General features: G+C 40.4%; 1 non-coding gene across 1 annotated transcript; it reads right to left on the reverse strand.

Annotated features, from left to right (window-relative positions):
• Positions 1-6,261: 6,261 nt before the first annotated feature.
• LOC129658208 (small nucleolar RNA SNORD42) lies at positions 6,262-6,329 on the reverse strand. The gene has a single exon (XR_008717308.1). It is a non-coding gene; the product is annotated as a small nucleolar RNA SNORD42 (small nucleolar RNA).
• Between the last annotated feature and the right edge of the window lie 8,106 nt (positions 6,330-14,435).

A 14,435-nucleotide genomic window follows, 5' to 3' on the forward strand; every position in this document is an offset into this window, starting at 1 on the left:
CCTGACACAGTTGTTCTTGTTCATTGTTCAGTCGCTAAGTCGTGTCCAACTCTTTGCAACCCCATGAACTGCAGCATACCAGGCTTCTCTGTCTTTTACTATCTCCTGGAGTTTGCTCAGACTCATGTCCATTGAGATGGTGATGCCATCCAACCATCTCATCCTCTGCTGTCCCTCTTCTCCTTTTGCCTTCAATCTTTCCTAGTATCAGGGTCTTTTCCAAGAAGTCAGCTCTTCGCATCAGGTGGCCAAAGTATTGGAGCTTCAGCTTCAGCATCAGTCCTTCCAATGAGATGGTGATGCCATCCAACCATCTCATCCTCTGCTGTCCCTCTTCTCCTTTTGCCTTCAATCTTTCCTAGTATCAGGGTCTTTTCCAAGAAGTCAGCTCTTCGCATCAGGTGGCCAAAGTATTGGAGCTCCAGCTTCAGCATCAGTCCTTCCAATGTATATTCAGGATTGATTTCCTATAGAATTGACTGGTTTGATCTCCTTGCAGTCCAAGGAACTCTCAAGAGTCTTCTCCAGGAGCACAGTTGGAAAGTATCAATTTTTCAGTGCTCAGCTTTCTTTATGGTCCAACTCTCACATTCGTACATGACTATTGGAAAAACCAATCAAAGCCATAGTTTTGACTATATGGACCTTTGCCAGAAAAGTGATGTCTCTGCTTTTTAATATGCTGTCTAGGTTTGTCATAGCTTGGCACATAGTATTTTCTTGATAAATATGGTTGTTCATTGAGAAGTTGTAGCGGGGAACTTGGCTACCAGGTCCCTGCCTTTACAAAATGGCATTTCTTACCATGGTGCTGCTGAGCACTTATCACTCTGATGTGCAGAGGTATATTAGATTATGAGGCTGACAAGAGATTTATGCCCTAAACAAGGAGTTGCACAAGCAAATGTAGGACCTAGGCAGGTGGAGTGACTGAGGTAAGTTGCCCCGGTAGGGACCAGTGTGAATGGAAGAGGCCACGTCTGACTGAGACTGACAGGCACTATGCACTGAGCTCCTACAGAATGTTGTCTGTAAAAATGCCAGCCTGGTGCAGCACATCGGCCTCCCCTCTTGCCCCACCTCCACACCAAACAGCAAAAGGAAATTCTGCTTTTTACCTAAAATGTCCCTATTTTATCTCAACAAACCAATAAAAACAATGCCCTTTGCCTGATCCCTCACAATAATGGTGACCCCTGGGGTTTGACTCTAGGGTCCGAGACAGAGCACAGAGTTAAGACGTGACTCTGACATGAACATGGGACCTGGAAGGCTGAGAAGATGGTGAATTACAGACTGAAAACCACAGATGGACAGCTAATGTGGCAATAGGAAAACATGTTTCTCAGGTGGAGATGTCAGTGGAGTTCATCACTCTGCTCCCTTGCGTGGTATTTCACTAATATCTGGAAAGTTTCAAAGCCAAGATACGTCGACTCAGATGCGAATTCAACTGACAAGAACAGCATCTACACCTACCCTGAGAGATGAAATTATAAGAGCTGCTAATCTTGTGCTTCTGGGCAGTGGCAAACCAGTGGCCAAGAGTGATGGAACACTCTTTTTCTTCTGACTGAAGAATTTTATGGAAGCACGTTAGGTACATAAACAGAGACCATTAACAGGGTAGGAATTTTTCGTTTCTCCCAAAGAATCCAGCACCACATCCACTTTTAAAACTGGAATGCTCGACAAAAGACTTTGTGCTTGGCCACTGACATATTCTCGTAGCCACAAAGAAAAGCCTGTTTCAGGTGTATCTCATTTACGACCTATTCTCTACCAGTATACAGCAGACTGTACTTATGGATAGAGAGGTGACTGAAAAAAACCTAAAGAAGAACCCACAGTACAGTCTAGAATGCCCTCTCCACTTTCCTCATATTTTTGTTAGATTTTACTTTGCTCTTCGCTCCAACCAGGCTCGTCTCAGCTTGTGAACTTTGCAGACTAGGAATGCTGTTGGAAAGCCTACCTTGGAGCGTTTCCTTGGGTCAGGTGGAGTATGCAGAGTTTGGCCAGCTCTCATCGGAGCAAGAACTGCCCAAGAACTCCAAGGAATGCCTCTCAGCATGCTGTCTGCACTGGCGTGTGCCCAGGAGAAACACTATCCGTCCTGCTAACCTTTGAGGCATAACCTTTTATTCTTCCCAGTGGAGCTTTTTTCACCAAAATTGTTCCTTGTGAGTTGCATGGAAGACTATGTTTTGATTATAAAAATCATTTACAGTGAGTATGACTTTTTCTATCTCTGTATCAGTCACTCTTAATCTTTTAAACTTTTAAGTAGAATGCTTTCTTCCACAAAAAAATAGAATATCATGCAATGGCCTTGGCAATATCAATTGATATAACTCATAAAGACATGTCATTAAGAAATTTATAAGAAATTAATCAGGCAACTTGAAACTACAGAGTCTAAACATTATTTAAAATCCTAAATCATTTGTCTTTTTAACACTGATCAGAAAAATGAAGTTATTCATAAATAACACTTACCTATTTTGAAGAGTAGCTTCTGATGAATATTTAAATAAGCTCAGCTACATGGGCTTGTCATTATTAACTCCATGTAAACAATCCAGAACATCATTGTCTGATGGATTTCTGTGACGGTGGAAAGTTCTGTTTGCTCTGTCCAGCATGATACACACTAGCCTCAGGTGGCTTTGAGTGATCAAGATGTGGCTAATATGACTGACTAAGAGAATATTTATTTAATTTTAATTACTTTAAATTTAAATTAAAGTAGTCACATGGAGCTAGTGGCTACTGTTTGGATAATGTGGGTCTAGAGGCTTGTTACTCAAAGTGTAGCCACCTACAGAAAGCATTATCTTCACCTGGGAACCTTTTACAAATGCAACTTTCAGGTCCTTCCTCAAGACTACTGAATTTGAATCTGTATCTTAATAAGATCCCCAGATAATTTATGTGTGCATTAACATTTAAGACGGAGAAGGCAATGGCACCCCACTCCAGTACTCTTGCCTGGAAAATCCCATGGATGGAGGAGCCTGGTGGGCTGAAGTCCATGGGGTCACTGAGGGTCGGACATGACTGAGCGACTTCACTTTCACTTTTCACTTTCATGCATTGGAGAAGGAAATGGCAACCCACTCCAGTGTTCTTGCCTGGAGAATCCCAGGAACGGGGCATCCTGGTGGGCTGCGTCTATGGGGTCGCACAGAGTTGGACACGACTGAAGTGACTCAGCAGCAGCAGCAGCAACATTTAAGAAGCATGAATCCAAAAGAGGAATCCTCAACATTGGTTGTACCCCTAAAATTACCTGAAACGTTTTCACAGTGCTAATGGGGTCAAAATACTTTCAAAATAAAATCAAAATCTATTTTTCTCTGTATTGGCATTTGCACCGATGGTACAAAAGCAATGGAGAAGCCTGCAGTGCAGGAGACCCAGGTTCAAAACCTGGGTTTGAAAGATCCCCTGTAGGAGGGGCATGGCTACTCACTCCAGTATTCTTGCTTGGAGAATTCCATGAACAGAGGAGACTGGTGGTCTATAGTCCATGGGGTCACATAGAGTCCGACACAACTAAAGTGACCAAGCAGCAGCAGTTTGAATCAAGTCACCAGAACCAAAATGTAGAAGTCATCAGTAATTTCTTCACTGTCACACTGTCACTTGCGAGAAAAAAAAAAAAAAGTCCAGTTACATTTAAAAATGTTTTTGTTCTTGGTGATACAGGAAAACATACTGAATTTCTCAAATCCCGACCACTGAATGCACTTTTTTTTTTAAGTATCTTTTGGGAATAAATAAATTAGGTGTACCTTTGGGTATAAATCATTGACTCATGAAAAACACCTGTGAGACTGAGTTATAAGCTAAATGAGCCTCTTTTTCATGAGAGGCTCTCTTCCATAGGCATATTATAGTTATTCATAACTGAGTATTTGGCAAATGTGAAGTGAAGTGAAAGTCTCTCAGTCGTGTCCAACTCTTTGCAACCCCACAGACTATACAGTCCATGGAATTCTCCAGGCCAGAATACTGGAGTGGGTAGCCTTTCCCTTCTTCAGAGGATCTTCCCAACCCAGGGATCAAACCCAGGTCTCCTACATTGCAGGTGGATTCTTTACCAGCTGAGCCAGAAATACTTCATTCAAAATGAATGAAGTAAATCTGTCACTTCAAGGAAAATAATTAACAATGTTTCCAATGATAACCTTCGAGATTTAAAGTGGAAATTAGGATTTTAGAAAACTAGTATTTACCACTAAGGCCCTCATATTTTCCTAATACCGAAAGATTAGATTGCCGGTGAAGTTAACAACTGCATTTGAAAACCCTATATAATTCACAGAATCAATATTTTTAAAATGATCAATATATGAGTAAAAAGATTCACTCAAGAAGCAAGATAGGACAATGAACTGTAATATATTAAGAATATACATTTCTGATATGGTTTTATATTCCAAATTGCATATAACCTTTATGAAACGACCTCTTGTCAAGTTTTATATAGTATCAAAGAAGAATATCCACAATTATCTGAAAATTCTATTAAAATACTCCTGTTTCCAACTACATATTTGTGAGTCCCAGTATTCTTTGTATCATTCAACCAAAACAACTTACTAGAATGCAGAAGCAGATATCAGAATCCAGCTGTCTTCTATTAAGCAGGATATTAAAGAAATGGGCAAAAAAGAAAACCAATGCTTTTCTTTCCAATAATATTTTGTTTTGGAAATAATAAATGCTTTTCATAAAATATATTATATATTAATATATGATGCATTTATTATTGCTGTTTTTGAAGGAAGTCATAAATGTTTAAAGTTCTCGGTTTTAATTGCTTGTATGGTAATTATTGCTAGAGACTACTTCTATTACTGAAAAAGCTCTCTGAGGTTCTCAATCATATTTGGTAGTGTAAGTTTCCTGAGACCAACAAGTTTGAATGCTGATGGCCTTGATAAGAAGAGCATTAAAACTAAGAATCACCACTCTTTCTACCCAAAATTTGAGAATTGGTTGCTTTCAAGGATTCAGGAAAAAAAAAAAGGAAAGCATTTGGTATCTTCAAAAGAGAAAATACAGAGTCATAGTCACACATTGATTCATTCAACCCACTTTTTGGCATCCACTATGACAACCCATAGAAAACATCTGTAAGAACTGGCAAATATATATGCACATTTATTATAGCATGTTTACAGTGTGACCTAAGAACACTGTGAAGCCCCCTCAAGAGTGAAGCAGTTGGTTAAATTACAGCACAATATACTACAGAAGGTGATGGACAGGGAGGCCTGGCGTGCTGCGGTACATGGGGTCACGAAGAGTCAGACACGACTGAGCAACTGAACTGAACTGAACTGAGTATGCAGCATTAAAGATTGGATTAATTATTTATGTTTCTAAAACTGGAATGTTGTCCATAATATATTATTAAATAAGAATGCAAGTTTCAAAGTAATGTGTGAAGTACAGCCCCTTTTAAAAACAAGGGAACAGCTTTGTATGTATGTATAGCTTTACTTGTGCTTAGTCGGAGAAGGCAATGGCACCCCACTGCAGTACTTATGCCTAGAAAATCCCATGGATGGAGGAGCCTGGTAGGCTGCAGTCCATGGGGTTGCGAAGAGTCGGACATGACTGAGCAACTTCACTTTCACTTTTCACTTTCATGCATTGGAGAAGGAAATGGCAACCCACTTCAGTGTTCTTGCCTGGAGAATCCCAGGAACGGCGGAGCCTGGTGGGCTGCCGTCTATGGGGTCACACAGAGTCGGACACAACTGAAGGGACTTAGCAGCAGCAGTAGCAGCAGTCTTAGCAAAAGGTAGAAAAAGACATACACCAATCTGTTAACACTGGTTATCTGGGCGGAGATTGGGAGTGGATGTGACATGAGTTGTATTATTTACTTGTACTGTATACTTATTTTTTTAAATTTTGAACTCCCTGTTTATTCAGCTTTTTTCTCTTCTATGCCCAGTGGCCCTTGCTTGTTCTTTGTGGTGCCACACAGTGGTGAAGTGAAGTGAAGTGAAGTCGCTCAGTAGTGTCCGACTCTTTGCGACCCCATGGACAGTAGCCTACCAGGCTCTGCCGTCCATGGGATTTTCCAGACAAGAATACTGACTCGAGTGGGCTGCCATTTCCTTCTCCAGGGGATCTTCCCAACCCAGGGATCAAACAGATGCTTTACCGTCTGAGCCACCAGGGAACCCCCCCCCCCAAAAAAAAAAATTTCTACATGTGTGCAAAAAAAAATTTCCACTCGTGCATCGGTGGTTCCTTTGAAGACATCACAAAGTCTCAGGAGATTAAAATTTTTCCATCATATGCACCACACAGTGGTAGCCATCAGGAAATGCAAGTGACCTTTGACCACTCTGATCCTTCTGAAGCAAAGAGAAGAGTGTAAGGAGAGAAGCAACAGCATTTCAATTGTATTTGATTCAGAGAATGAAAGTGGTCATAAGAATGTTGTTTTCTCCCAAACTCATCAAAAGTTGGTTGTAGCATCAATGTTCCAAAAGCAATTAGCAGATTTGCACTGCTAAGGATTTTCTCACTTTGGAGGAGCTAGTTGCAGCTTCCGGAGAAGGCAATGGCACCCCACTCCAGTACTCTTGCCTGGAAAATCCCATGGATGGAGGAGCCTGGTAGGCTGCAGTCCACGGGATTGCAAAGAGTCGGACACGGCTGAGCGACTTCACTTTCCCTTTTCACTTTCATGCATTGGAGAAGGAGATGGCAACCCACTCCAGTGTTCTTGCCTGGAGAATCCCAGGGACGAGGGAGCCTGGTGGGCTGCTGTCTATGGGGTCGCACAGAGTCGGACATGACTGAAGTGACTTAGCAGCAGCAGCAGCAGCAGCAGCAGTTGCAGCTTCAAACAGCTATAGCTATGTCTTTTATGCCCATCACTTTCCACTTTACCTTCTTCCGTCAACCTCTTCAGCATCATTTCAAAACAGTGACCCACTAGTACTCTACCCTCCAACAATAACATTCTTTTCAGCTCTTAGTGTATGTCCTTCCCAGTCTTCATTCTGGATTTTCATGTATGTGTTTCCTCTGTTTGAAGCTCTCCTTCTTTCCCCACACCACCCATTCCTCATTCAGGTCACAGAAGAGAAAATCACCTTCTCTAGAAAACTCTAACTACTCCTCAAACACCCTGCTCTGACCTTTCTCCAGCACAGCATTTACCATACACTCTCTATAATTTGTAGTTAGTTGCCCATCTACCCAAATTTAGCTCCCTGAGGGCAAGAACCAAGCCTGTACTGTTCTCTTTTGTGGCCCAGCATCAATCTGCAAGGCACATTGTAGTGACTGTAAAATTTTTTCTCAGTTTCTCTTGATTTTATTGTTCTTTTAAAAAAAAAACAAAAGTACCTCTTCTATTTACTGTTGAGGATATACTTTGAGTCAAGCTCTGGGCTAAAAAATTCATATACATTATCTGATTTAACCTTCTGCTAACCCTTAAGCCTACACTACTCTTCTTCCTTGTGGAAACTCAATATTTTTGGATACCACCTGCTGCTCTGATCTCTCTTCTTCCTCTGAGGTATCCTATGCTCCAACTCCAACAAAACACAGACTTTAACTATGTTTAAGGAATCTTAACTTGAACTCAGCTATTACTTAGCTTAGTTTACTTAGCTTACTGGATCCATGGAATCCAGTTCCTCATGCTAACACGGTAAATCTAAAAACAAATTCATATCAAATTATAACCCTCTGGGACACACACTTTTATGGGGTACACAAAGAGTAATAATGCCTTAAACCCAAACAAGGGAAATTTGAACATCCTAGCTGGACTCTGAGGAAGATACTTTTAGAAAGGAAATTCTCATCATTTGTTTTGTAGACAATATCTTTGAAGTACCATCTACTCCGCCTGTTTGTAAGGAAAACCCTGTGTTTGGAATAATCTTGTGAGTGTTTAACCTTGTTCCATGACTCGGAGTTACTACAAGTTTTCTAACCATAGTAAAAAAGAAAACAACTTCATTTCTTTTTTATGTATGGATTTCCAATGTTGTTTATCTAAAGAAAAAGCAAACAGTGAAGAACTGTATTTGTAACTATTCTGATCAGACATAAACTATACAGGATTTTGTTGTCCATTATAAAGTATTAAATCACCCCACTCCAGGGAGGTCAGGGTGAATGTGAACTGACTCCCCAGGTGCTGGGTACAGTGTTCTTTATCTTGACACTCAGTCCCTCAGGATGTCCTTGATGTCAGACCTTCAAACAGTGACAAGCCATATGGGCATATGTAAGAAAATTGTATGTTATCGGCTCCTAACTTGATAAGATAATGACCAAACTCTCCAGGTCAAGATGCTTTCCTTCCCTTCTGAGTAGTCAAGGCTAGTGAGCCAACAAGTAGCTAGGGACCGGGGATGGACAACTGAAAACATGTGGCAAAAAATCCTTCTCTTGACAACTTAAAAAGAAGAACTTCAAAATATCAGTCTGGAGGTCTTGGGAGCTAAGGGACTGGAATCAGAAGGGTAGATTAATGAAAATGGCAAAGAAATAGGTGCTAGGCATAAGAGGCTGGACTAGATAAGGTCAACTGACTTCAGTGTAGGATGGACAGAATATGCTTCACTCTGCCATCTAGTGGTGAGAGACCCTTTGTAGTCTGTGACTCAGACGGCGCTCCAGGACTGACTTCTATTCCACAGAGGACATTCTGGCTTATTACCACATTATTGAATCCTTCTCAAGGGAAACTGTGAGGTGGATAATTTTCTGTTTTACAGATCAGGAAACTAAGAGTCAGATAGACTAACTGGCTATAAAAAGTAAGAGCTGGTACATGTTCTATACCTTGTAAGCTAGCCTATACTTAGTGCTTTGAGAAATTCAGAGTAGTGATTGACTCTCCCACCCGCCTGGCATAGATGAAGAAAAACATAGAGAAATCTTCAGTTCAGTTCAGTCGCTCAGTCGTGTCCAACTCTTTGTGACCCCATGAATCACAGCACACCAGGCCTCCCTGTCCATCACCAACTCCCGGAGTTCACTCAGACTCACATCCATCGAGTCAGTGATGCCACCCAGCCATCTCATCCTCTGTCGTCCCCTTCTCCTCCTGCCCCCAATCCCTCCCAGCATCAGAGTCTTTTCCAGTGAGTCAGTTCTTCACATGAGGTGGCCAAAGTACTGGAGTTTCAGCTTTAGCATCATTCCTTCCAGAGAAATCCTGGGGCTGATCTCCTTCAGAATGGACTGGTTGGATCTCCTTGCAGTCCAAGGGACTCTCAAGAGTCTTCTCCCAACACGACAGTTAAAAAGCATCAATTCTTTGGGGCTCAGCTTTCTTCACAGTCCAACTCTCACATCCATACATGACTACTGGAAAAACCATAGCCTTGACTAGACGGACCTTTGTTGGCAAAATAATGTCTCTGCTTTTCAAAATGCTATCTAGGTTGGTCATAACTTTTCTTCCAAGGAGTAAGCGCCTTTAATTTCATGGCTACAGTCACCATCTGCAGCGATTTTGGAGCCCCCAAAAATAAAGTCTGACACTGTTTCCACTGTTTCCCCATCTATTTCCCATTAAGTGATGGGACCAGATGCTGGCAATGGAAAAATGTATCCCCCCATGTTCTTTTTTGGAGAAGGAAATGGCAACCCACTCCAGTATTCTTGCCTGGAGAATCCCATGGACAAAGGAGGCTGGTGGGCTACAGTCCATTGGGTCGCAACAAGTCAGACACAACTGAATTGACTTAGCATCGTCATCATCAACATTCTTTACCACTGAGCCACCTGGGAAGCATATAAATAAATAAATAAATACCATTTATAAACTATCATCATATACTGAGCAACTAACACACACACACATATGTTCTTTACACACCAAACAATAATGCCAGAAAATTTTAAAGTAATAATAAAACAAAGATAAACAATAAACCCCTGAAAAATCATGTGAAAGAACAGGAAAAACTGGAAAAATTATGAATGCATGACTTCAGTAACATTATGATGGCCTGAAGAAAGGAAAACATAAGAATTTAGCAGATGAGAATAACCTTAGACAACTAGTAACTCAATTTTTTCACTTTATAGTTGAAGAAAATGAAGACAAAAAATTCAAGTACTATTTCCTGATTCCAATATGAGTTACTGTGACAACCAAAATTCTATCTCCTCCTCTTTCTTCGTTTGAGATTTTTGACAACAGAAATCAATTATTTGCATTTAAACATTTCTGAAAGGAGGGACAGAGGGAGATAAAGGGGAAAGAAAGAAGTGAGGGAGAGCAGAGCTAAAACTAATTTCTTTCAATTTGTATTCAGAGTCACATTCTGATGAAAATAAAAGTACCATAATCAGAGTGAACTGGAACACCGGAAAAGATGGAATTTTAGTTTTAAGAGACATAAATCAGGCTTAGATCAAGCCTCCTTCTTATTAACTCTTACACTTTGGAATATGAATAACCATATTTTATTGTTGTTTTTCAGTCACTAAGTCATGTCTGATTCTTTGCAACCCCATGGATTATAGCACTACAGAGGAGCCAGGCTCCTCTGTCTTCCACTGTGTCCCAGAATTTACTCAAATTCATGTCCATTGAGTCCATGATACTGTCTAACCATCTTATCCTCTGCTGCCTGCTTCTCCTTTGGCTTTCAATCTTTCCCAGCATCAGGGTCTTTTCTAATCAGCTCTTTGCGTCAGGTGGTCAAAGTATTGGAGCTTCAGCTTCAGCAACAGTCCTTCAAATGAATACTTAGGATTGATTTCGTTTAGGATTGACTGTTTTGGTCTCCTTGCTGACCAAAGGATTCTCAAGAGTCTTCTCCAGCACCACAGTTTGAAAGCATCAGTTCTTCAGTGCTCAGCCTTCTTTATGGTCCAATTCTCACATCCATACATGACTACTGGAAAAATCATAGCTTTGACTATATGGACCTTTGTCAGCAATGTCTCTGCTTTTTACTATGCTGTCTAGGTTTGTCATAGCTTTCCCTCCAAGGAGCAAGTATCTTTTTCATTTCATGGCTTTAGTCATCATTGGTAGTGATTTTGGAGCACCCAAATCAAATCTCACTGCTTCCACTTTTCCCCATTTGCCATGAATTACAATGTAATGGGAAAAAATCCACTTACCCAACAATAAGAAATTAATTATATCAATTATGGTATATCATTCAATAAAATCTATGCTATGCTAATGCTAAGTCACTTCAGTCGTGTCTGACTCTGTGCGACCCCATTGACGGCAGCCCACCAGGCTCCCCGTCCCTGGGATTCTCCAGGCAAGAACACTGGAGTGGGTTGCCATTTCCTTCTCCAGTGCATGAAAGTGAAAAGGGAAAGTGAAGTCGCTCAGTCGTGTCCGACTCTTCGCAACCCCATGGACTGCAGCCTACCAGGCTCCTCCGTCCATGGATTTTCCAGGCAAGAGTACTGGAGTGGGGTGCCATTGCCTTCTCCGCTAAAAGGCACTAATTACTTTTTCTACTTTGCTGTTCCCATTTGTTGTTGTTACTTAGCTGCTAAGTTGTGTCTGACTCTTGTGACCCTACCGACTGTAGCCCTCCAGGCTCCTCTGTCCATGGGATTCCCCAGGCAAGAATACTGGAGTGGGTTGCCATTTCCTTCTCCAATAAAAACTATACAATCAGTTAAATTATACTCTACAAGTATATTTAGAGAAGGAGGAAATTACTTGCACGTACACTAATGAAAAAATGAAATAAGAATACATGTGGCATAATTCCAATTTTGTATTTTAAAAGTAGATATGATGAAAATAGTCAAGATATTAAAAGTCATTATCTCTGAAAAGAGATATTATAAATATAAATATTCCTTCCAGATCTGTGCTTTGATGTTATTTCTTTAAATAATTGGTTGAATTTGATAGCAAAAACACTTGAGCCTGAAAGTGTCTTTGAGAAGAAACTTTATAAATTATGAAAAACAAAGCCACTTTTTAAAATTTTTTTATATTTTTAATTTTACTGTTTTTTTTTCTGTAAAAAAATTGTTTTTAAATTTTAAACCTGTTTTAAATGACCTTTTTTGATAGTGCTGTAGCATGGGAGGGTGGTTCCACCTCATCACAGGCCAGAAGGACATAGAAGCTCAAATTCCCCACTTGGCCCCTGTTGATACTTAACAATGGTGGTGCCCTTCCTTACTGCTGGGCAGGCGTGGGATTTGGCCTCCACTGACCCTTAGGTGGGAGTGGCCTTGTTAGTGCTGAAGGAGTGACTAAAAGTTCTGAGTCTCTACTAGGCCTCCTGGTACACCACCCTAGGGAGAGGGTGAAGGGTGCCTCCTTACTGCAGGTGGAGATGGAGTAGGTTCACCACAGGGGACCCACTGCCATCTCAATGGGTGGACCCATTATCAGCCAGTAAGGATGAAAGTCCCTGTTCCTTACTTGGCCTTTTCTGATTCTTGGTCACACTTCATGATAGCCTCATTAGGCGGAAAGTCTATTTCATTCAACTTTTGCTGGTATAAATAGGGGGAAGGACCAGAGGTTTCTTGTGGTGCATGGATAGAAGAGAGCTATACTGTCTAAAAGTTTTACTCTTGATTGGCAGTCCCTTTCCTGGTTCTTTGACTAGAGAAAGAAGGTGTTGGTTGGAGCTGTGTTTATCTGCAGCCATTGATTGGCATTATTGGATTACCAGCTTCTGCTCCAAATCTGAGATAAGGCAAAACAGAAAATTTAGGAAATTCACTAATGTGTCCTTTCTTAGGTCTTGATGTCCAAGTTTGTCTGGCTTCTTCTTTCCATCCATCAGAATCTTCTTAGGTTTGTTTTATTTGTAATGTGCAAGAGCTTGTTTTATTTATAACATGTAGGAGTTTTAGTTGTTCTTAGTAGGAGAAATAGGGGAAAGTATGTCTCTATCATCCCAAAAGCAAAAACTCTGCTAATAAATCCTGATAAAGTGAAATCTGTTGTTTTGGTTTTTTGGAGGTGGGGGATGTGGGAGTGGGGTGGGGGGTGGGGGAGTGTTTTGTTTTACCTTGACATTAAAGTCAAGTAATCTGAGACTCTTTTTTACAAATGAAGAAACTACATCCCTTATAGTTTAGAAAGTGAAAGTGAAAGTCACTCAGTCATGTCTGACTCTTTGCAACCCCGTGGACTATACAGACCATGGTATTCTCCAGGCCAAAATACTGGAGTGGGTAGCCTTTCACTTCTCCAGGGGATCTTCCCAACCCAGGGATCAAACCCAGGTCTCCTGCATTGCAGGTGGATTCTTTACCAACTGAGCTATCAGGAAATGATTTTCAAAAGAAACAAAGTCTTTGTTTGTCGAACCAGAATGAATATTCCTAAACTGTCATGTTTCTAAGAAAAATTATTTAGAATTTTCTTCAGTTTAGTATCACCTAGATATTGGTAGCACCAATAAAGTGATTTCCTTGGTTATGCTGAATTATGTGACTAGCTATGGTATTCTAAATACAGGACACTGGTTTGTTGCACATTCTATGTTCCAAAATTAATAACCAGCCTTTCAATCTATATCCTGTTATAAAAACTGAAGTATAATTTTATAGTAAATTTCTTTCAAAACAATTTCCCTCCAAAATAAAATTTTGAAGAAATAAGACAACGGAGACATTTACTTTGGGAGCTGTGGTATTTGAGAACTAGAAAGGATTTCAGTGTTCATGTAGCAAAGAGGAAAAGAAAGGCTTGGGAGGCTGCAACCAAATCCTCTCACTTTAAGACCCAGCTTTCATGCTAAGGAGCTCAGTGACCTTGAATGAGCCATGTACTTGTACTAGGTTTGGTTTTTCCAAAATTAGCTCTCAGATTTCATTATTATTATTTTTATGATCTGATTTCCCGTAAGAATATTACAGATACATGTAATAATTTTAGCCCAACTAAATGCACTTATAAAATTGGAAGAATAGAGTTATCTTTCTGAGCAAGGAAACAAAAGATTGCATACTGGGACGTATAAACGTGATTCACAGATGCATGCTACTACCGCTTTCCAACCCCCAGAGCACAGTGGAATGTCCTCAGTAGTCACTCTCACATCAGTGTAAACTGAGCCAACCTCAGAACCTTATGGTCCACAGCCATTTGAGGTTGAGGAGTCACATCATTGCAACTGTTATTTTTCCAAACAAATTTTAAAATTTTCATTGAGAGTTGCTACACACACCACCCAGAGTGTTACCAGATCTTTCTGAAATGCTAAGTGAAAATGAATCCAATTTAGTACTTAAGTAACATTTTAACTTTACATGTAGGAGTTTCAATTTTTATGCATTACTTCCTAGCTATACTTTCACAGAATATTAGAAATAATTTCCTTCCTTTAATCCTAATAATTTAACCCTTTTCCATTTGACAGACATTTTTCTCCCTTTACTTTTAGTTGGTGTGAAATTTGCATGGCTGATGGTACTTT

The sequence above is a fragment of the Bubalus kerabau genome, chromosome 7, assembly GCF_029407905.1.
Source record: "Bubalus kerabau isolate K-KA32 ecotype Philippines breed swamp buffalo chromosome 7, PCC_UOA_SB_1v2, whole genome shotgun sequence".
Taxonomy (NCBI): Eukaryota; Metazoa; Chordata; class Mammalia; order Artiodactyla; family Bovidae; genus Bubalus; species Bubalus kerabau.